Source organism: Colletes latitarsis, chromosome 1 (assembly GCF_051014445.1).
Source record: "Colletes latitarsis isolate SP2378_abdomen chromosome 1, iyColLati1, whole genome shotgun sequence".
In the NCBI taxonomy this organism is placed as follows: Eukaryota; Metazoa; Arthropoda; class Insecta; order Hymenoptera; family Colletidae; genus Colletes; species Colletes latitarsis.
Window position 1 is genome coordinate 3977709 of NC_135134.1, and position 24630 is coordinate 4002338.

Here is a 24630-nt window from a genome sequence, read left to right on the forward strand (position 1 = left end):
GTTTAATCGACTGTTTCAGTGTGGTACCACATTACTACGTGATCCAGACCAGAATAAAACCCAGGATCTGTACAACTAGTATGCGAAGAATGCGAAAGTATGAGCCTGACGAGGGCAAATCCCAGACCTATCCCAGACATAACATGCGTTATCCTCTAAAATATTGATCGAAACCAGGTTTAATGGATTGTTTCAGTGTGGTACCACATTACTACGTGATCCAATCCAGAAAAAGCCCAGGATCTGGCCATCAAGTATGTTAAAAATGCGAAAGTATGACCCAGATGAGGGCAAATCCTAGACATGTCCCAGACCTAACATGCGTTGTCGTCCAAAATATTTATCAAGACCAGATTTAATTGAATGTTTCGGTGTGGTACCACATTACTACGGGATCCAATCCAGAAAAAGGCCAGAAACTGTTCAACAAGTATGTGAAAAACGCGAAACTATAAGCCTGATCAGGGCAAATCCCAGGCCTAATCTAGACTTAACATGCGTTATCCTCTAAACTATTGATCGAAACTAGGTTTAATGGACTGTTTCAGTGTGGTACCACATTACTACGTGATCCAAACCAGAAAAACCGAGGATCTGTTCAACAAGTATGTTAAAAATGCGAAAGAACGACCCAGATGAGGGCAAATCCAAGACATATCCCAGACCTAACATGCGTTGTCCTCTAAAATATTGATTGAAACCAGATTTAATGGACTGTTTCAGTGTGGTACCACATTACTACGTGATCCAAATCTGAAGAAGCCAGGTATCTGTTCAACAAGTATGTGAACAATGCGAAAATATGGCCCTGATGAGGGCAAATCCCAGGTCTAACCTAGACATAACATGCGTTATCCTCTAAAATATTCATCGAAACTAGGTTTAATTGAATGTTTCAGTGTGATACCACATTACTACGTGATCCAAACCAGAATAAAACCCAGGATCTGTACAACTAGTATGTGAAGAATGCGAAAGTATGAGCCTGACGAGGGCAAATCCCAGACCTATCCCAGACATAACTTGCGTTATCCTCTAAAATATTGATCGAAACCAGGTTTAATGGATTGTTTCAGTGTGGTACCACATTACTACGTGATCGAAATCTGAAGAAGCCAGGTATCTGTTCAACAAGTATGTGAACAATGCGAAAATATGGCCCTGATGAGGGCAAATCCCAGGTCTAACCTAGACATAACATGCGTTATCCTCTAAAATATTCATCGAAACTAGGTTTAATTGAATGTTTCAGTGTGATACCACATTACTACGTGATCCAAACCAGAATAAAACCCAGGATCTGTACAACTAGTATGTGAAGAATGCGAAAGTATGAGCCTGACGAGGGCAAATCCCAGACCTATCCCAGACATAACTTGCGTTATCCTCTAAAATATAGATCGAAACCAGGTTTAGTGGATTGTTTCAGTGTGGTACCACATTACTACGTGATCCAATCCAGAAAAAGCCGGGGATCTGTTCAAGAAGTATGTGAAAAATGCGAAAATATGACCCTGATGAGGGCAAATCCCGGACCTAACCTAGACCTTACATGAGTTATTCTCTAAAATATTCATCGAAGCCAGAATTAATGGACTTTTTCATTGTGGTACCACATTACTACGTGATCCAAACCAGAACAACCCGGGGATCTGTTCAACAAGTATGTGAAAAATGCGAAAATATGACCCTGATGAGGGCAAATCCCGGACCTAACCTAGACGTTACATGAGTTATTCTCTAAAATATTCATCGAAGCCAGGCTTAATCGACTGTTTCAGTGTGGTACCACATTACTACGTGTTCCAAACCAGAAAAAGCCCAGGATCTGGCCATCAAGTATGAGAAATATGCGAAAGTATGAGCCTGCTGAGGGCAAATCCCAGACCTAACCCAGACCTAACTTGCGTTATCCTCTAAAATATATATCAAGACCAGATTTAATGGACTGTTTCAGTGTGGTACCACATTACTACGTGATCCAAACCAGAAGAAGCCAGGGATCTGTTCAACAAGTATGTGAACAATGCGAAAATATGGCCCTGATGAGGGCAAATCCCAGGTCTAACCTAGACATAACATGCGTTATTCTCTAAAATATTGATCGAAACCAGGTTTAATGGACTGTTTCAGTGTGGTACCACATTACTGCGTGATCCAATCCAGAAAAAGCCCAGGATCTAGCCATCAAGTATGAGAAATATGCGAAAGTGTGATCCTGCTGAGGGCAAATCCTAGACCTAACCCAGACATAACATGAGTTATTCTCTAAAATATTGCTCCAAACCAGATTTAATTGAATGTTTCAGTGTGGTACCACATTACTACGTGATCCAAACCAGAAAAAACCCAGGATCTGTTCAACAAGTATGTGAGAAACGCGAAACTATGAGCCTGATGAGGGCAACTCCCAGACCTATCCCAGACATAACATGCGTTATCCTCTAAAATATTGATCGAAACCAGGTTTATTGAATTGTTTCAGTGTGGTACCACATTACTACGTGATCCAAACCAGAAAAAGCCGGGGATCTGTTCAACAAATATGTGAAAAATGCGAAAATATGACCCTGATGAGGGCAAATCCCAGGCCCAACCTAGACATAACATGCGTTATCCTCTAAAATATTGATCGAAACCAGGTTTAATGGACTGTTTCAGTGTGGCACCACATTACTACGGGATCCAATCCTGAAAAAGGCCAGAAACTGTTCAACAAGTATGTGAAAAATGCGAAAGTATGACCCAGATGAGGGCAAATCCCAGACATGTCCCAGACCTAACATGCGTTGTCCTCTAAAATATTGATCGAAACCAGATTTAATGGACTGTTTCAGTGTGGTACCACATTACTACGTGATCCAAACCAGAAGAAACCAGGGATCTGTTCAACAAGTATGTGAACAATTCGAAAGTATGGCCCTGATGAGGGCAAATCCCAGGTCTAACCTAGACATAACATGCGCTATCCTCTAAAATATTGATCGATACCAGGTTTCATGGACTGTTTCAGTGTGGTACCACATTACTACGGGATCCAATCCAGAAAAAGGCCAGAATCTGTTCAACAAGTATGTGAGAAACGCGAAACTATGAGCCTGATGAGGGCAAATCCCAGACCTATCCCAGACATAACATGCGTTATCCTCTAAAATATTGATCGAAACCAGGTTTATTGAATTGTTTCAGTGTGGTACCACATTACTACGTGATCCAAACCAGAAAAAGCCGGGGATCTGTTCAACAAATATGTGAAAAATGCGAAAATATGACCCTGATGAGGGCAAATCCCAGGCCCAACCTAGACATAACATGCGTTATCCTCTAAAATATTGATCGAAACCAGGTTTAATGGACTGTTTCAGTGTGGTACCACATTACTACGGGATCCAATCCAGAAAAAGGCCAGAAACTGTTCAAAAAGTATGTGAAAAACGCGAAAATATGAGCCTGATGAGGGCAACTCCCAGACCTATCCCAGACATAACATGCGTTATCCTCTAAAATATTGATCGAAACCAGGTTTAATGGACGGTTTCAGTGTGGTACCACATTACTACGTGATCCAAACCAGAAAAAGCCGGGGATCTGTTCAACAAGTATGTGAAAAATGCGAAAGTATGAGCCTGCTGAGGGCAAATCCTAGACCTAACCCAGACCTAACATGCGTTATCCTCTAAAATATTCATCGAAACAAGGTTTAATCGACTGTTTCAGTGTGGTACCCCATTACTACGTGATCCAAACCAGAATAAAACCCAGGATCTGTATAACTAGTATGTGAAGAATGCGAAAGTATGAGCCTGACGAGGGCAAATCCCAGACCTATCCCAGACATAACATGCGTTATCCTCTAAAATATTGATCGAAACCAGGTTTAATGGACGGTTTCAGTGTGGTACCACATTACTACGTGATCCAAACCAGAAGAAGCCGGGGATCTGTTCAACAAGTATGTGAAAAATGCGAAAGTATGAGCCTGCTGAGGGCAAATCCTAGACCTAACCCAGACCTAACATGCGTTATCCTCTAAAATATTCATCGAAACAAGGTTTAATCGACTGTTTCAGTGTGGTACCCCATTACTACGGGATCCAATCCAGAAAAAGGCCAGAATCTGTTCAACAAGTATGTGAGAAACGCGAAACTATGAGCCTGATGAGGGCAAATCCCAGACCTATCCCAGACATAACATGCGTTATCCTCTAAAATATTGATCGAAACCAGGTTTATTGAATTGTTTCAGTGTGGTACCACATTACTACGTGATCCAAACCAGAAAAAGCCGGGGATCTGTTCAACAAATATGTGAAAAATGCGAAAATATGACCCTGATGAGGGCAAATCCCAGGCCCAACCTAGACATAACATGCGTTATCCTCTAAAATATTGATCGAAACCAGGTTTAATGGACAGTTTCAGTGTGGTACCACATTACTACGGGATCCAATCCAGAAAAAGGCCAGAAACTGTTCAAAAAGTATGTGAAAAACGCGAAAATATGAGCCTGATGAGGGCAACTCCCAGACCTATCCCAGACATAACATGCGTTATCCTCTAAAATATTGATCGAAACCAGGTTTAATGGACGGTTTCAGTGTGGTACCACATTACTACGTGATCCAAACCAGAAAAAGCCGGGGATCTGTTCAACAAGTATGTGGAGAATGCGAAATTATGACCCTGATGAGGGCAAATCCCAGGCCCAACCTAGACATAACATGCGTTATCCTCTAAAATATTGATCGAAACCAGGTTTAATGGACTGTTTCAGTGTGGTACCACATTACTATGGGATCCAATCCTGAAAAAGGCCAGAAACTGTTCAACAAGTATGTGAAAAACGCGAAAATATGAGCCTGATGAGGGCAACTCCCAGACCTATCCCAGACATAACATGCGTTATCCTCTAAAATATTGATCGAAACCAGGTTTAATGGACGGTTTCAGTGTGGTACCACATTACTACGTGATCCAAACCAGAAAAAGCCGGGGATCTGTTCAACAAGTATGTGGAGAATGCGAAATTATGACCCAGATGAGGGCAAATCCCAGACATGTCCCAGACCTAACATGCGTTGTCCTCTAAAATATTGATAGAAACCAGGTTTAACGGATTGTTTCAGTGTGGTACCACGTTACTACGTGATCCAATCCAGGAAAAGCCCAGGATCTGGCCATCAAGTATGAGAAATATGCGAAAGTATGAGCCTGCTAAGGGCAAATCCTAGACCTAACCCAGACCTAACATGCGTTATCCTCTAAAATATTTATCAAGACCAGATTTAATGGACTGTTTCAGTGTGGTACCACATTAGTACATGATCCAAACCAGAATAAGCCAGGGATCTGTTCAAGAAGTATGTGGAAAACGCGAAAGTATGACCCTGATGAGGGCAAATCCCAGGCCTAATCTAGACCTAACATGCGTTATCCTCTAAACTATTAATCGAAACTAGGTTTAATGGACTGTTTCAGTGTGGTACCACATTACTACGTGATCCAAACCAGAAAAACCGAGGATCTGTTCAACAAGTATGTGAAAAATGCGAAAATATGACCCTGATGAAGACAAATCCCGGACCTAACCTAGACCTAACATGCGTTATCATCTAAAATGTTGATCGAAACCAGGTTTAATGGACTGTTTCAGTGTGGTACCACATTATTACGTGATCCAAACCAGTAAAAACCCAGAATCTGTTCAACAAGTATGTGAAAAACGCGAAACTATGAGCCTGATGAGGGTAAATCCCAGGCCTAATCTAGACCTAACATGCGTTATCCTCTAAACTATTGATCGAAACTAGGTTTAATGGACTGTTTCAGTGTGGTACCACATTACTACGTGATCCAAACCAGAAAAAGCCAGGGATCTGTTCAACAAGTATGTGAAAAATGCGAAAGTATGTATCTGATGAGGGAAAATCCCAGGCCTAACCTAGACATAACAAGAGTTATTCTCTAAAATATTCATCGAAACTAGGTTTAATGGACTGTTTCAGTGTGGTACCACATTACTACGTGATCCAATCCAGAAGAAGCCCAGGATCTAGCCATGAAGTATGAGAAATATGCGAAATTATGATCCTGATAAGGGCAAATCCTAGACCTAACTCAGACCTAACATTCGTTATCCTCTAAAATATTTATCAAGACTAGGTTTAATCGACTGTTTCAGTGTGGTACCACATTGCTACGTGATCCAATCCAGTAAAAACCCAGGATCCGTTCTACAAGTATGTGAAGAATGCGAAAGTATGTGTCTGATGAGGGAAAATCCCAGGCCTATCCCAGACATAACATGCGTTATCCTCTAAAATATTGATCGAAACCAGGTTTAATCGACAGATTCAGTGTGGTACCACATTACTACGTCATCCAATCCAGATAAACCCCAGGATCTGGCCATCAAGTATGAGAAATATGCGAAAGTACGAGCCTGATGAGAGCAAATCCCAGTCCTAAGCTAGACCTAACATGAGTTATTCTCTAAAATATTCATCGAAGCCAGGTTTAATGGACTGTTTCATTGTGGTACCTCATTACTACGTGATCCAAACCAGAAAAAACCCAGGATCCGATCAACAAGTATGTGAAGAATGCGAAAGTATGTGTCTCATGAGGGAAAATCCCAGGCCTAACCTAGACATAACATGCGTTATCCTCTAAAATATTCATCGAAACCAGGTTCAATGGACTGTTTCAGTGTGGTACCACATTACTACGTGATCCAATCCAGAAGAAGCCCAGGATCTAGCCATGAAGTATGAGAAATATGCGAAATTATGATCCTGATAAGGGCAAATCCTAGGCCTAACTCAGACCTAACATTCGTTATCCTCTAAAATATTTATCAAGACTAGGTTTAATCGACTGTTTCAGTGTGGTACCACATTGCTACGTGATCCAATCCAGAAAAAACCCAGGATCCGTTCAACAAGTGTGTGAAGAATGCGAAAGTATGTGTCTGATGAGGGAAAATCCCAGGCCTAACCTAGACATAACATGCGTTATCCTCTAAAATATTGATCGAAACCAGGTTTAATGGACTATTTCAGTGTGGTACCACGTTACTACGTGATCCAATCCAGAAAAACCCCAGGATCTGGCCATCAAGTATGAGAAATATGCGAAAGTACGAGCCTGATGAGAGCAAATCCCAGACCTAACATAGACCTAACATGAGTTATTTTCTAAAATATTTATCAAGACCAGATTTAATGGACTGTTTCAGGGTGGTACCACTATTGTACATGATCCAAACCAGATTAAGCCAGGGATCTGTTCACCAAGTATGTGAAAAATGCGAAAGTATGACCCTGATGGGGGCAAACCCCAGACCTATCCCAGACATAACATGCGTTATCCACTAAAATATTGATCGAAACCAGGTTTAATGGACTGTTTCAGTGTGGTACCACATTACTACGTGATCCAAACCAGAAAAAACCCAGGATCTGTTCGACAAGTATGTGGAGAATGCGAAAGTATGTGTCTGATGAGGGTAAATCCCAGGCCCAACCTAGACATAACATGCGCTATTGTCTAAAATATTGATCGAAACCAGGTTTGATGGACTGTTTCAGTGTGGTACCACATTACTACGTGATCCAATCGGGAAAAAGGCTAGGATCTAGGCATCAAGTATGAGACATATGTGAAAGTATGAGCCCGCTGAGGGCAAATCCTAGACCTAACCCTGACCTAACATGCGTTATCCTCTAAAATATTTATCAAGACCAGATTTAATTGAATGTTTCAGTGTGGTACCACATTACTACGTGATCAAAACCGGAAAAAGCCCAGAATCTGGCCATCAACTATGAGAAATATGCGAAAGTACGAACCTGATGAGAGCAAATCCCAGGCCCAACCTAGACATAACATGCGTTATTGTCTAAAATATTGATCGAAACCAGGTTTAATCGACTGTTTCAGTGTGGTACCACATTACTACGTGATCCAAACCAGAATAAAACCCAGGATTTGTACAACTAGTATGTGAAGAATGCGAATGTATGGGCCTGACGAGGGCAAATCCCAGACCTAACCAAGATCTAACATGCGTTACTCTGTAAAATGTTGATCGAAACCAGGTTTAATGGACTGTTTCAGTGTGGTACCACATTACTACGTGATCCAAACCAGAAAAAAGCCAGAATCTGTTAACAGGTATGTGAAAAATGCGAAAGTATGTGTCTCATGAGGAAAAATCCCAGGCCTAACCTAGACATAACATGCGTTATCCTCTAAAATATTCATCGAAACCAGGTTTAATGGACTGTTTCAGTGTGGTACCACATTACTACGTGATCCAATCCAGAAGAAGCCCAGGATCTAGCCATGAAGTATGAGAAATATGCGAAATTATGATCCTGATAAGGGCAAATCCTAGACCTAACTCAGACCTAACATTCGTTATCCTCTAAAATATTTATCAAGACCAGATTTAATGGACTGTTTCAGGGTGGTACCACTATTGTACATGATCCAAACCAGATTAAGCCAGGGATCTGTTCAACAAGTATGTGAAAAACGCGAAAGTATGACCCTGATGGGGGCAAATCCTAGACCTCACCCAGACCTAACATGCGTTATCCACTAAAATATTTATCAAGACCAGGTTTAATCGACTGTTTCAGTGTGGTACCACATTACTACGTGATCAAAACCAGAAAAAGCCCAGAATCTGGCCATCAACTATGAGAAATATGCGAAAGTACGAACCTGATGTGAGCAAATCCCAGACCTAACCGAGACCTAACATGCGTTACTCTGTAAAATGTTGATCGAAACCAGGTTTAATGGACTGTCTCAGTGTGGTACCACATTACTACGTGATCGAAACCAGAAAAAAGCCAGAATCTGTTCAACAGGTATGTGAAAAATGCGAAAGTATGAGCCTGACGAGGGCAAATCCCAGACCTATCCCAGACATAACATGCGTTATCCTCTACAATATTGATCGAAACCAGGTTTAATGGACTGTTTCAGTGTGGTACCACATTACTACGTGATCCAAACCAGAAAAAGCCAGGGATCTGTTCAACAAGTATGTGAAAAATGCGAAAGTATGTGTCTGATGATGGCAAATCCCTGGCCTATCCGAGACATAACATGCGTTATCCTCTAAAATATTAATCGAAACCAGGTTTAATTTACTGTTTCAGTGTGGTACCACATTACTACGTGATCAAATCCAGAAAAAGCCCCGGATCTAGCCATGAAGTATGAGAAATATGCCAAATTATGAGCCTGATTAGGGCAAATCCCAGAGCTAACCCAAACATGACCAGCGTTATCCTCCAAAATATTCATCGCAACCAGGTTTCATTGACTGCTTCGGTGTGGTACCGCATTACTACCTGATCCAAACCCGAAAAAGTCCAGGATCTAGCCATCAAGTATGCGAAAAATGCGAAAGTACGAGCCAGATGAGGGCAAATACCTGAACTTTCCCAGACATAACCGGCGTTATCCTCTAAAATATTAATCGGAACCAGGTTTAATTGACTGTTTCAGTGTGGAACCACATTACGACGGGATCCAAACCACAAAAAACCCAAGATCTGGCCAACAAGTACGCGAAAATTGCGGAAGTATGAGCCAGATGACTGCAAATACCAGAACTAACACATGAATAACCAGCGTTATCCTCTAAAATATTAATCGCAACCAGATTTAATTGACTGTTTCGGTGTGGAACCGCATGGCTACGTGATACAAACCAGAAAAAGGCCAGGATCTGGCCAACAAGTATGCGAAAAATGCGAAATTACGTGACAGATGAGGGCAAATCCCAGACCTAACCCGGACATAATCGGAGTTATCCTCTAAAATATTAATCGCAACCAGGTTTAATTGACTGCTCCGGTGTGGAACCACATTACTACGTGATCCAGACCAGACAAAGCCCAGGATCTGGCCAACTAGTATGTGAAAAACGCGAAAGTACGAGCCAGATGATTGCAAATACCAGAACTAACCCAAACATGACCAGCGTTATCCTCCAAAATATTCGCCGCAACCAGGTTTCATTGACTGCTTCGGTGTGGAACCACATTACGACGGGATCCAAACCACAAAAAACCCAGGATCTGGCCAAGTACGCGGAAATTGCGGAAGTATGAGCCAGATGATTGCAAATACCAGAACTAACCCATAAATAACCAGCGTTATCCTCTAAAATCTTAATCGCAACCAGGTTTAATTGACTGTTTCGGTGTGGTACCGCATTACTACGTAATACAGACCAGAAGAAGGCCAGGATCTGGCCAACGAGTATGCGAGAAATGCGAAAGTACGAGCCAGATGAGGGCAAATCCCAGTCCTAACCCAGACATAGCCGGCGTTATCCTCTAAAATATTAATCGCAACCAGGTTTAATTGACCGTTTCGGTGTGGAACCACATTACTACGGGATCCAGACCAGACTAAAGCCCTGGATCTGGCCAACAAGTATGCGAAAAATGCGAAAGTACGAGCCGGATGATTGCAAATACCAGAACTAACCCAAACACAACCAGCGTTATCCTCCAAAATATTCATCGCAACCAGGTTTAATTGACTGCTTCGGTGTGGAGCCACATTACGACGGGATACAAACCACAAAAAACCCAGGATCTGGCCAACAAGTATGCGAAAAATGCGAAAGTACGAGCCAGATGAGGGCAAATACCAGAACTTTCCCAGACATAACCGGCGTTATCCTCTAAAATATTAATCGGAACCAGGTTTAATTGACTGTTTGAGTGTGGAACCACATTACGACGGGATCCAAACCACAAAAAACCCAAGATCTTGCCAACACGTACGCGAAAATTGCGGAAGTATGAGCCAGATGACTGCAAATACCAGAATTAACACATGAATAACCAGCGTTATCCTCTAAAATATTAATCGCAACCAGGTTTAATTGTCTGTTTCGGTGTGGTACCGCATTACTACGTAATACAGTCCAGAAGAAGGCCAGGATTTGGCCAACAAGTATGCGAGAAATGCGAAAGTACGAGCCAGATGAGGGCAAATCCCAGACCTAACCCTGACATAACCGGCGTTATCCTCTAAAATATTAATCGCAACCAGGTTTAATTGACTGTTTCGGTGTGGTACCGCGCTACTACGTAATACAGACCAGAAGAAGGCCAGGATCTGGCCAACGAGTATGCGAGAAATGCGAAAGTACGAGCCAGATGAGGGCAAATCCCAGTCCTAACCCAGACATAGCCGGCGTTATCCTCTAAAATATTAATCGCAACCAGGTTTAATTGACCGTTTCGGTGTGGAACCACATTACTACGGGATCCAGACCAGACTAAAGCCCTGGATCTGGCCAACAAGTATGCGAGAAATGCGAAAGTACGAGCCAGATGAGGGCAAATCCCAGACCTAACCGAGACATAACCGGCGTTATCCTCCAAAATATTAATCGCAACCAGGTTTAATTGACTGTTACGGTGTGGTACCGCATTACTACGTGATCCAAACCAGAAAAAGCCCAGGATCTGGCCAACAAGTATGCGAAAAATGCAAAAGTACGTGCCAGATGAGGGCAAATCCCAGACCTAACCGACACATAACCAGCGTTATCCTCTAAAATATTAATCGCAACCAGGTTTAATTGACTGCTTCGGTGTGGAACCACATTACGACGGGGTACAAACCACAAAAAACCCAAAATCTGGCCAACGAGTACGCGAAAATTGCGAAAGTACGAGCCAGATGAGGGCAAATACAAGAACTAACCCAGACATAACTAGCGTTATCCTCTAAAATATTAATCGCAACCAGGTTTAATTGACTTTTTCGGTGTGGTATCGCATTACTACGTGATCCAAACCAGAAAAAGGCCAGGATCTTGCCAACAAGTAGGCGTAAAATGCGAAGGTACGAGCCAGATCAGGGCAAATCCCAGACCTAACCGAGACATAACCGGCGTTACCCTCTAAAATATTAATCGCAACCAGGTTTAATTGACTGTTTCGGTGTGGAACCACATTACGACGGGATACAAACCCGAAAAAGCCCTGGATATGGCCAACAAGTATGCGAGAAATGCGAAAGTACGAGCCAGATGAGGGCAAGTCCCAGACCAAAACCAGACATAAGCGGCATTATCCACTAAAATATTAATCGCAACCAGCTTCTATTGACGGTTTCAGTGTGGTGCCACATTTCTACGTGATGCAAACCAGAAAAAGCCCAGGATCTGGCCAACAAGTATGCGAGAAATGCGAAAGTACGAGCCAGATGAGGGCAAATCCCAGACCTAACCCGGACATAACCGGCGTTATCCTCTAAAATATTAATCGCAACCAGGTTTAATTGACTGTTTCGGTGTGGAACCACATTACGACGGGATACAAACCCGAAAAAGCCCTGGATATGGCCAACAAGTATGCGAGAAATGCGAAAGTACGAGCCAGATGAGGGCAAATCCCAGACCTAAACCAGACATAAGCGGCATTATCCCCTAAACTACTAACCGGAACCAGCTTCTATTGACTGTTTCAGTGTGGTGCCACATTACTACGTGATCCAAGCCAGAAAATGCCCAGGATCTGGCCAACCAGTATGCGAAAAATGCGAAAGTACGCGCCGGATGATTGCAAATACCAGAACTAACCCAAACATAACCAGCGTTATCCTCCAAAATATTCATCGCAACCAGGTTTAATTGACCGCTTTGGTGTGGAACCACATTACGACGGGATACAAACCACAAAAAACCCAAGATCTGGCCAAACAAGTACGCGAAAATTGCGAAAGTACGAGCCAGATGAGGGCAAATACAAGAACTAACCCAGACATAACCAGCGTTATCCTGTAAAATATTAATCGCAACCAGGTTTAATTGACTCTTTCGGTGTGGTACCGCATTACTACGTGATACAGACCAGAAAAAGGCCGGGATCTGGCCAACAAGTATGCGAAAAATGCGAAAGTACGAGCCAGATGAGGGCAAATACCAGACCTAACCGAGATATAACCGGCGTTATTCTCTAAAATATTAATCGAAACCAGGTTTAATTGACTGTTTCGGTGTGGAACGACATTATTACGGAATCCAAACCAGAAACAACCCTGTATTTGGCCACGACGTATGCGAAAAAAGCGAAAGTATGGGCCGGAGGAATGCATATACCAGAACTAACCGAGACATAACCGGCGTTATCCTCTAAAATATTAATCGGAACCAGGTTTAATTGAATGTTTCAGTGTGGTACCAAATTACTACGTGGTCCAAGCCAGAAAAAGGCCAGGATCTAGCCAACAAGTAGGCGAAAAATGCGAAGGTACGAGCCAGATGAGGGCAAATCCCAGACCTAACCGAGACATAACCGGCGTTATCCTCTAAAATATTGATCGCAACCAGGTTTCATTGACTTTTTCAGTGTGGTACCACATTACTACGTGGTGCAAGTAAGAAAAAGGCCAGGATCTGGCCAACAAGTATGCGAGAAATGCGAAAGTACGAGCCAGATGAGGGCAAATCCTAGACCTAACCCGGACATAACCGGCGTTATCCTCTCAAATATTAATCGCAACCAGATTTAATTGACTGTTTCAGTGTGGTGCCACATTACTACGTGATCCAAACCAAAAAATGCCCAGGATCTGGCCAACAAGTTTGCGAAAAATGCGAAAGTACGAGCCGGATGATTGCAAATACCAGAACTAACCCAAACGCAACCAGCGTTATCCTCCAAAATATTCATCGCAACCAGGTTTAATTGACTGCTTCGGTGTGGAACCACATTACGACGGGATACAAACCACAAAAACCCCAAGATCTGGCCAACAAGTACGCGAAAATTGCGAAAGTACGAGCCAGGTGAGGGCAAATACAAGAACTAACCCAGACATAACCAGCGTTATCCTCTAAAATATTAATCGCAACCAGGTTTAGTTGACTGCTTCGGTGTGGTACCGCATTACTACGTGATCCAAACCAGGTAATGCCCAGGATCTGGCCAACAAGTATGCGAAAAATGCGAAAGTAGGAGCCAGATGATTCCAAATACCAGAACTAACCGAGACATAACCGGCGTTATCTTCTAAAATATTAATCGGAACCAGGTTTAATTGAATGTTTCAGTGTGGTACCGCATTGCTACGTGATACAGACCAGAAAGAGGCCAGGATCTGGCCAACAAGTAAGCGAAAAATGCGAAATTACGTGACAGATGAGGGCTAATCCCAGACCTAACCGAGAAATAACCGGCGTTATCCTCTAAAATATTAATCGCAACCAGGTTTAATTGACTGCTTCGGTGTGGTTCCGCATTACGACAGGATCGAAACCACAAAAAACCCTAGATCTGGCCAACAAGTACGCGAAAATTGCGAAAGTATGAGCCAGATGATTGCCAATACCAGAACTAACCCATAAATAACCAGCGTTATACTCTAAAATATTAATCGCAACCAGGTTTAATTGACTGTTTCGGTGTGGTACCGCATGGCTACGTGATACAGACCAGAAAAAGGCCAGGATCTGGCCAACAAGTATGCGAAAAATGCGAAATTACGTGACAGATGAGGGCAAATCCCAGACCTAACCCGGACATAATCGGAGTTATCCTCTAAAATATTAATCGCAACCAGGTTTAATTGACTGTTCCGGTGTGGAACCACATTACTACGTGATCCAGACCAGAGAAAGCCCAGGATCTGGCCAACGAGTATGTGAAAAATGCGAAAGTACGAGCCAGATGATTGCAAATACCAGAACTAACCCAAATATGACCAGCGTTATCCTCCAAAATATTCATCGCAACCAGGTTTCATTGACTGCCTCGTTGTGGTACCGCATTACTACGTGATCCAAACCAGAAACAGTCCAGGATCTAGCCATCAAGTATGCGCAAAATGGGAAAGTACGAGCCAGACGAGGGCAAATACCAGAACTATCCCAGACATAACCGGCGTTATCCTCTAAAATATTAATCGGAACCAGGTTTAATTGACTGTTTCAGTGTGGTACCGCATTACTACGTGATACAGACCAGAAGAAGCGCAGGATCTGGCCAACAAGTATGCGAAAAATAATAATAGAAAGTACGAGACAGATGAGGGCAAATCCCAGACCTAACCGAGAAATAACCGGCGTTATCCTCTAAAATATTAATCGCAACCAGGTTTAATTGACTGCTTCGGTGTAGAGCCACATTACTACGTGATCCAAACCATAAAAAGCCCACGATCTTGCCAAAAAGTAGGCGAAAAATTCGAAGGTACGAGCCAGATGATTGCAAATACCAGAACTAACCCAGACATTACCAGTGTTATCCACTAAAATATTAATCGGAACCAGGTTTAAATGAATGTTTCAGTGTGGTACCAAATTACTACGTGGTCCAAGCCAGAAAAAGGCCAGGATCTTGCCAACAAGTAGGCGTAAAATGCGAAGGTACGAGCCAGATGAGGGCAAATCCCAGACCTAACCGAGACATAACCGGCGTTATCCTCCAAAATATTAATCGCAACCAGGTTTAATTGACTGTTACGGTGTGGTACCGCATTACTACGTGATCCAAACCAGAAAAAGCCCAGGATCTGGCCAACAAGTATGCGAAAAATGCAAAAGTACGTGCCAGATGAGGGCAAATCCCAGACCTAACCGACACATAACCAGCGTTATCCTCTAAAATATTAATCGCAACCAGGTTTAATAGACTGCTTCGGTGTGGAACCACATTACGACGGGGTACAAACCACAAAAAACCCAAAATCTGGCCAACGAGTACGCGAAAATTGCGAAAGTACGAGCCAGATGAGGGCAAATACAAGAACTAACCCAGACATAACTAGCGTTATCCTCTAAAATATTAATCGCAACCAGGTTTAATTGACTGTTTCGGTGTGGAACCACATTACGACGGGATACAAACCCGAAAAAGCCCTGGATATGGCCAACAAGTATGCGAGAAATGCGAAAGTACGAGCCAGATGAGGGCAAATCCCAGACCTAAACCAGACATAAGCGGCATTATCCCCTAAAATACTAACCGGAACCAGCTTCTATTGACTGTTTCAGTGTGGTGCCACATTACTACGTGATCCAAGCCAGAAAATGCCCAGGATCTGGCCAACCAGTATGCGAAAAATGCGAAAGTACGCGCCGGATGATTGCAAATACCAGAACTAACCCAAACATAACCAGCGTTATCCTCCAAAATATTCATCGCATCCAGGTTTAATTGACCACTTTGGTGTGGAACCACATTACGACGGGATACAAACCACAAAAAACCCAAGATCTGGCCAAACAAGTACGCGAAAATTGCGAAAGTACGAGCCAGATGAGGGCAAATACAAGAACTAACCCAGACATAACCAGCGTTATCCTGTAAAATATTAATCGCAACCAGGTTTAATTGACTGTTTCGGTGTGGTACCGCATTACTACGTGATACAGACCAGAAAAAGGCCGGGATCTGGCCAACAAGTATGCGAAAAATGCGAAAGTACGAGCCAGATGAGGGCAAATACCAGACCTAACCGAGATATAACCGGCGTTATTCTCTAAAATATTAACCGAAACCAGGTTTAATTGACTGTTTCGGTGTGGAACGACATTATTACGGAATCCAAACCAGAAACAACCCTGTATTTGGCCACGACGTATGCGAAAAAAGCGAAAGTATGGGCCGGAGGAATGCATATACCAGAACTAACCGAGACATAACCGGCGTTATCCTCTAAAATATTAATCGGAACCAGGGTTAATTGAATGTTTCAGTGTGGTACCAAATTACTACGTGGTCCAAGCCAGAAAAAGGCCAGGATCTTGCCAACAAGTAGGCGAAAAATGCGAAGGTACGAGCCAGATGAGGGCAAATCCCAGACCTAACCGAGACATAACCGGCGTTATCCTCTAAAATATTGATCGCAACCAGGTTTCATTGACTTTTTCAGTGTGGTACCACATTACTACGTGGTGCAAGTAAGAAAAAGGCCAGGATCTGGCCAACAAGTATGCGAGAAATGCGAAAGTACGAGCCAGTTGAAGGCAAATCCTAGACCTAACCCAGCCATAACCGGCGTTATTCTTTAAAATATTAATCTTAACCAGGTTTAATTGACTGTTACGGTGTGGTACCGCATTACTACGTGATCCAAACCAGAAAAAGCCCAGGATCGCGCCAACAAGTACGCGAAAAATGAGAACGTACGAGCCAGATGATTGCAAATACCAGAACTAACCCAAACATGACCAGCGTTATCCTGCAAAATATTCATCGCAACCAGGTTCCATTGACTGCTTCGGTGTGGAATCCCATTACGACGGGATCGAAACCACAAAAAACCCAAGATCTGGCCAACAAGCACGCGTAAATTGCGAAAGCATGAGCCAGATGATTGCAAATACCGGAACTAACCCATAAATAACCAGCGTTATCCTCTAAGATATTAATCGCAACCAGGTTTAAATGACTGTTTCGGTGTGGTACCGCATTACTACGTAATACAGACCAGAAGAAGGCGAGGATCTGGCCAACAAGTATGCGAGAAATGCGAAAGTACGAGCCAGATGAGGGCAAATCCCAGACCTTACCCGGACATAACCGGCGTTATCCCCTAAAATATTAATCGCAACCAGGTTTAATTGACTGTTTCGGTGCGGAACCACATTACGACGGGATATAAACCCGAAAAAGCCCTGGATATGGCCAACAAGTATGCGAGAAATGCGAAAGTACGTGCCAGATGAGGGCAAATCCCAGACCTAAATCAGATATAACCGGCATTGTCCTCTAAAATATTAATCGCAACCAGCTTCTATTGACTGTTTCAGTGTGGTGCCACATTTCTACGTGATGCAAACCAGAAAAAGCCCAGGATCTGGCCAACAAGTAGGCGAAAAATGCGAAAGTATGAGCCAGATGATTGCAAATACCAGAACTAACCCATAAATAACCAGCGTTATCCTCTAAGATATTAATCGCAACCAGGTGTAATTGATTGTTTCGCTGTGGTACGGTATTACTACGTAATGCAGACCAGAAGAAGGCCAGGATCTGGCCAACAAGTATGCGAGAATTGCGAAAGTACGAGCCAGATGAGGGCAAATACAAGAACTATCCCAGACATAACCAGCGTTATCCTCTAAAATATTAATCGCAACCAGGTTTAATTGACTGTTTCGGTGTGGTACCGCATTACTACGTGATACAGACCAGAAAAAGGCCAGGATGTGGCCAACAAGTATGCGAAAAATGCGAAAGTACGAGCCAGATGATTGGAAATACCAGAACTAACCCAAACATGACCAGCGTTATCCTCTAAAATATTAATCGCAACCAGGTTTAAATGACTGCTTCGGTGTGGTACCGCATTACTACGTAATACAGACCAGAAGAAGGCCAGGATCTGGCCAACAAGTATGCGAGAAATGCGAAAGTACGAGCCAGATGAGGGCAAATCCCAGACCTAACCCGGACATAACCGGCGTTATCCCCTAAAATATTAATCGCAACCAGGTTTAATTGACTGTTTCGGTGCGGAACCACATTACTACGGGATATAAACCCGAAAAAGCCCTGGATATGGCCAACAAGTATGCGAGAAATGCGAATGTACGTGCCAGATGAGGGCAAATCCCAGACCTAAATCAGATATAACCGGCATTGTCCTCTAAAATATTAATCGCAACCAGCTTCTATTGACTGTTTCAGTGTGGTGCCACATTTCTACGTGATGCAAACCAGAAAAAGCCCAGGATCTGGCCAACAAGTATGCGAAAAATGCGAAAGTACGAGCCAGATGAAGGCAAATCCCAGACCTAACCCAGACATAACCGGCGTTATCCTCCAAAATATTAATCGCAACCCGGTTTAATTGACTGTTACGGTGTGGAACCGCATTACTACGTGATCCAAACCAGAAAAAGCACAGGATCTCGCCAACAATTAGGCAAAAAATTCGAAGGTACGAGCCAGATGATTGCAAATACCAGAACTAACGCAGACATAACCAGCGTTATCCTCTAAAATACTAATCGGAACCAGCTTTTATTGACTCTTTCAGTGTGGTACCACATTACTACGTGATCCAAACCAGAAAAAGCCCAGGATCTGGCCAACAAGTATGCGAAAAATGCGAAAGTATGAGCCAGATGATTGCAAATACCAGAACTAACCCATAAATAACCAGCGTTATCCTCTAAGATATTAATCGCAACCAGGTGTAATTGATTGTTTCGCTGTGGTACGGCATTACTACGTAATGCAGACCAGAAGAAGGCCAGGATCTGGCCAACAAGAATGCGAGAATTGCGAAAGTACGAGCCAGATGAGGGCAAATACAAGAACTAACCCAGACATAACCAGCGTTATCCTCTAAAATATTAATCGCAACCAGGTTTAATTGACTGTTTCGGTGTGGTACCGCATTACTGCGTGATACAGACCAGAAAAAGGCCAGGATCTGGCCAACAAGTATGCGAGAAATGCGAAAGTACGAGCCAGATGAGGGCAAATCCCAGACCTTACCCGGACATAACCGGCGTTATCCCCTAAAATATTAATCGCAACCAGGTTTAATTGACTGTTTCGGTGCGGAACCACATTACGACGGGATATAAACCCGAAAAAGCCCTGGATATGGCCAACAAGTATGCGAGAAATGCGAAAGTACGTGCCAGATGAGGGCAAATCCCAGACCTAAATCAGATATAACCGGCATTGTCCTCTAAAATATTAATCGCAACCAGCTTCTATTGACTGTTTCAGTGTGGTGCCACATTTCTACGAGATGCAAACCAGAAAAAGCCCAGGATCTGGCCAACAAGTAGGCGAAAAATGCGAAAGTATGAGCCAGATGATTGCAAATACCAGAACTAACCCATAAATAACCAGCGTTATCCTCTAAGATATTAATCGCAACCAGGTGTAATTGATTGTTTCGCTGTGGTACGGCATTACTACGTAATGCAGACCAGAAGAAGGCCAGGATCTGGCCAACAAGTATGCGAGAATTGCGAAAGTACGAGCCAGATGAGGGCAAATACAAGAACTATCCCAGACATAACCAGCGTTATCCTCTAAAATATTAATCGAAACCAGGTTTAATTGACTGTTTCGGTGTGGTACCGCATTACTACGTGATACAGACCAGAAAAAGGCCAGGATGTGGCCAACAAGTATGCGAAAAATGCGAAAGTACGAGCCAGATGATTGGAAATACCAGAACTAACCCAAACATGACCAGCGTTATCCTCTAAAATATTAATCGCAACCAGGTTTAAATGACTGCTTCGGTGTGGTACCGCACTACTACGTAATACAGACCAGAAGAAGGCCAGGATCTGGCCAACAAGTATGCGAGAAATGCGAAAGTACGAGCCAGATGAGGGCAAATCCCAGACCTAACCCGGACATAACCGGCGTTATCCCCTAAAATATTAATCGCAACCAGGTTTAATTGACTGTTTCGGTGCGGAACCACATTACGACGGGATATAAACCCGAAAAAGCCCTGGATATGGCCAACAAGTATGCGAGAAATGCGAATGTACGTGCCAGATGAGGGCAAATCCCAGACCTAAATCAGATATAACCGGCATTGTCCTCTAAAATATTAATCGCAACCAGCTTCTATTGACTGTTTCAGTGTGGTGCCACATTTCTACGTGATGCAAACCAGAAAAAGCCCAGGATCTGGCCAACAAGTATGCGAAAAATGCGAAAGTACGAGCCAGATGAAGGCAAATCCCAGACCTAACCCAGACATAACCGGCGTTATCCTCCAAAATATTAATCGCAACCCGGTTTAATTGACTGTTACGGTGTGGAACCGCATTACTACGTGATCCAAACCAGAAAAAGCACAGGATCTCGCCAACAATTAGGCAAAAAATTCGAAGGTACGAGCCAGATGATTGCAAATACCAGAACTAACGCAGACATAACCAGCGTTATCCTCTAAAATACTAATCGGAACCAGCTTTTATTGACTCTTTCAGTGTGGTACCACATTACTACGTGATCCAAACCAGAAAAAGCCCAGGATCTGGCCAACAAGTATGCGAAAAATGCGAAAGTATGAGCCAGATGATTGCAAATACCAGAACTAACCCATAAATAACCAGCGTTATCCTCTAAGATATTAATCGCAACCAGGTGTAATTGATTGTTTCGCTGTGGTACGGCATTACTACGTAATGCAGACCAGAAGAAGGCCAGGATCTGGCCAACAAGAATGCGAGAATTGCGAAAGTACGAGCCAGATGAGGGCAAATACAAGAACTAACCCAGACATAACCAGCGTTATCCTCTAAAATATTAATCGCAACCAGGTTTAATTGACTGTTTCGGTGTGGTACCGCATTACTGCGTGATACAGACCAGAAAAAGGCCAGGATGTGGCCAACAAGTATGCGAAAAATGCGAAAGTACGTGACAGATGAGGGCAAATCCCAGACCTAACCGAGATATAACCGGCGTTATTCTCTAAAATATTAATCGAAACCAGGTTTAATTGACTGTTTCGGTGTGGAACGTCATTATTACGGAATCCAGAGCAGAAAAAACCCTGTATCTGGCCAAGAAGTATGCGAAAAACGCGAAAGTATGAGCCAGAGGATTGCATATGCCAGAACTAACCGAGACATAACCGGCGTTATCCTCTAAAATATTAATCGGAAACAGGTATAATTGAATGTTTCAGTGTGGTACCAAATTACTACGTGGTCCAAGCCAGAAAAAGGCCAGGATCTTGCCAAACAAGTAGGCGAAAAATGCGTAGGTACGAGCCAGATGAGGGCAAATCCCAGACCTAACCGAGACATAACCGGCGTTATCCTCCAAAATATTAATCGCAACCAGCTTCTATTGACTGTTTCAGTGTGGTGCCACATTTCTACGTGATGCAAACCAGAAAAAGCCCAGGATCTGGTCAACAAGTATGCGAAAAATGCGAAAGTACGAGCCAGATGAGGGCAAATCCCAGACCTAACCGACTCATAACCGGCGTTATCTTCCAAAATATTAATCGCACCCAGGCTTAATTGACTGCTTCGGTGGGGAACCACATTACTACGTGATCCAAACCAGAAAAAGCCCAGGATCTCGCCAACAATTAGGCAAAAAATTTGAAGGTACGTGCCAGATGATTGCAAATACAAGAACTAACGCAGACATAACCAGCGTTATCCTCTATAATACTAATCGGAACCAGCTTTTATTGACTCTTTCAGTGTGGTACCACATTACTACATGATCGAAACCAGAAAAAGCGCAGGATCTGGCCAACAAGTATGCGAAAAATGCGAAAGTACGAGCCAGATGATTGGAAATACCAGAACTAACCCAAACATCACCAGCGTTATCCTCTAAAATATTAATCGCAACCAGGTTTAAATGACTGTTTCGGTGTGGTACCGCATTACTACGTAATACAGACCAGAAGAAGGCCAGGATCTGGCCAACAAGTATGCGAGAAATGCGAAAGTATGAGCCAGATGAGGGTAAATCCCAGACCTAACCGTGACATAACCGGCGTTATCCTCTAAAATACTAATCGGCACCAGCTTTTATTGACTCTTTCAGTGTGGTACCACACTACTACGTGATCCATACCAGAAAAAGCCCACGATCTGGCCAACAAGTATGCGAAAAATGCGAAAGTACGAGCCAGATGATTGGAAATACCAGAACTAACCCAAACATGACCAGCGTTATCCGCCAAAATATTCATCGCAACCAGGTTTCATTGACTGCTTCGGTGTGGATACCACATTACGACGGGATCGAAACCACAAAAAACCCAAGATCTGGCAAACAAGTATGCGAGAGATGCGAAAGTACGAGCCAGATGAGGGCAAATCCCAGACCTAACCCGGACATAACCGGCGTTATCCTCTAAAATATTAATCGCAACCAGGTTTAATTGACTGTTTCGGTGTGGAACGACATTACTACGTGATCCAGACCAGAAAAAGCCCAGGATCTGGCCAACAAGTATGCGAGAAATGCGAAAGTACGAGCCAGATGAGGGCAAATCCCAGACCTAACCCGGACATAACCAGCGTTATCCTCTAAAATATTTATTGCAACCAGGTTTAATTGACTGTTTCGGTGTGGAACCACATTACAACGGGATACAAGCCCGAAAATGCCCTGGATATGGCCAACAACTGGGCGAAAAATGCGAAGGTACGAGCCAGATGAGGGGGAATCCCAGACCTAACCGACACATAACCGGCGTTATCCTCCGAAATATTAATCGCAACCAGGTTTAATTGACTGCTCCGGTGTGGAACCACATTACTACGTGATCCAAACCAGAAAAAGCCCAGGATCTTACCAACAATTAGGCGAATAATTCGAAGGTACGAGCCAGATGATTGCAAATGCCAGAACTACCCCAGACATAACCAGCGTTATCCTATAAAATACTAATCGGATCCAGCTTTTATTGACTGTTTCAGTGTGGTACCAGATTACTACGAGATCGAAACCACAAGAAACCCAAGATCTGGCCAACAAGTACGCGAAAATTGCGAAAATACGAGCCAGAAGAGGGCAAATACAAGAACTAACCAAGACATATCCAGCGTTATCCTCTAAAATATTAATCGCAACCAGGTTTAATTGACTGTTCCGGTGTGGTACCGCATTACTACGTGATACAGACCAGAAAAAGGCCATGATCTGGCCAACAAGTATGCGAAAAATGCGAAAGTACGTGACAGATGAGGGCAAATCCCAGACCCAACTGAGTAATAACCAGCGTTATCCTCTAAAATACTAATCGGAACCAGCTTTTATTGACTGTTTCAGTGTGGTACCACATTACTACGTGATCCAAACCAGAAGAAGCCCAGGATCTGGCCAACAAGTATGCGAAAAATGCGAAAGTACGAGCCAGATGAATGCAAATACCAGAACTAACCCAAACATGACCAGCGTTATCCTCCATAATATTTATCGCAACCAGGTTTCATTGACTGCTTCGGTGTGGAACCACATTACGACAGGATCGAAACCACAAAAAACCCTAGATCTGGCCAACAGGTATGCGAAAATTGCGAAAGTACGCGCCGGATGATTGCAAATACCAGAACTAACCCAAACATAACCAGCGTTATCCTCCAAAATATTCATCGCATCCAGGTTTAATTGACCACTTTGGTGTGGAACCACATTACGACGGGATACAAACCACAAAAAACCCAAGATCTGGCCAAACAAGTACGCGAAAATTGCGAAAGTACGAGCCAGATGAGGGCAAATACAAGAACTAACCCAGACATAACCAGCGTTATCCTGTAAAATATTAATCGCAACCAGGTTTAATTGACTGTTTCGGTGTGGTACCGCATTACTACGTGATACAGACCAGAAAAAGGCCGGGATCTGGCCAACAAGTATGCGAAAAATGCGAAAGTACGAGCCAGATGAGGGCAAATACCAGACCTAACCGAGATATAACCGGCGTTATTCTCTAAAATATTAACCGAAACCAGGTTTAATTGACTGTTTCGGTGTGGAACGACATTATTACGGAATCCAAACCAGAAACAACCCTGTATTTGGCCACGACGTATGCGAAAAAAGCGAAAGTATGGGCCGGAGGAATGCATATACCAGAACTAACCGAGACATAACCGGCGTTATCCTC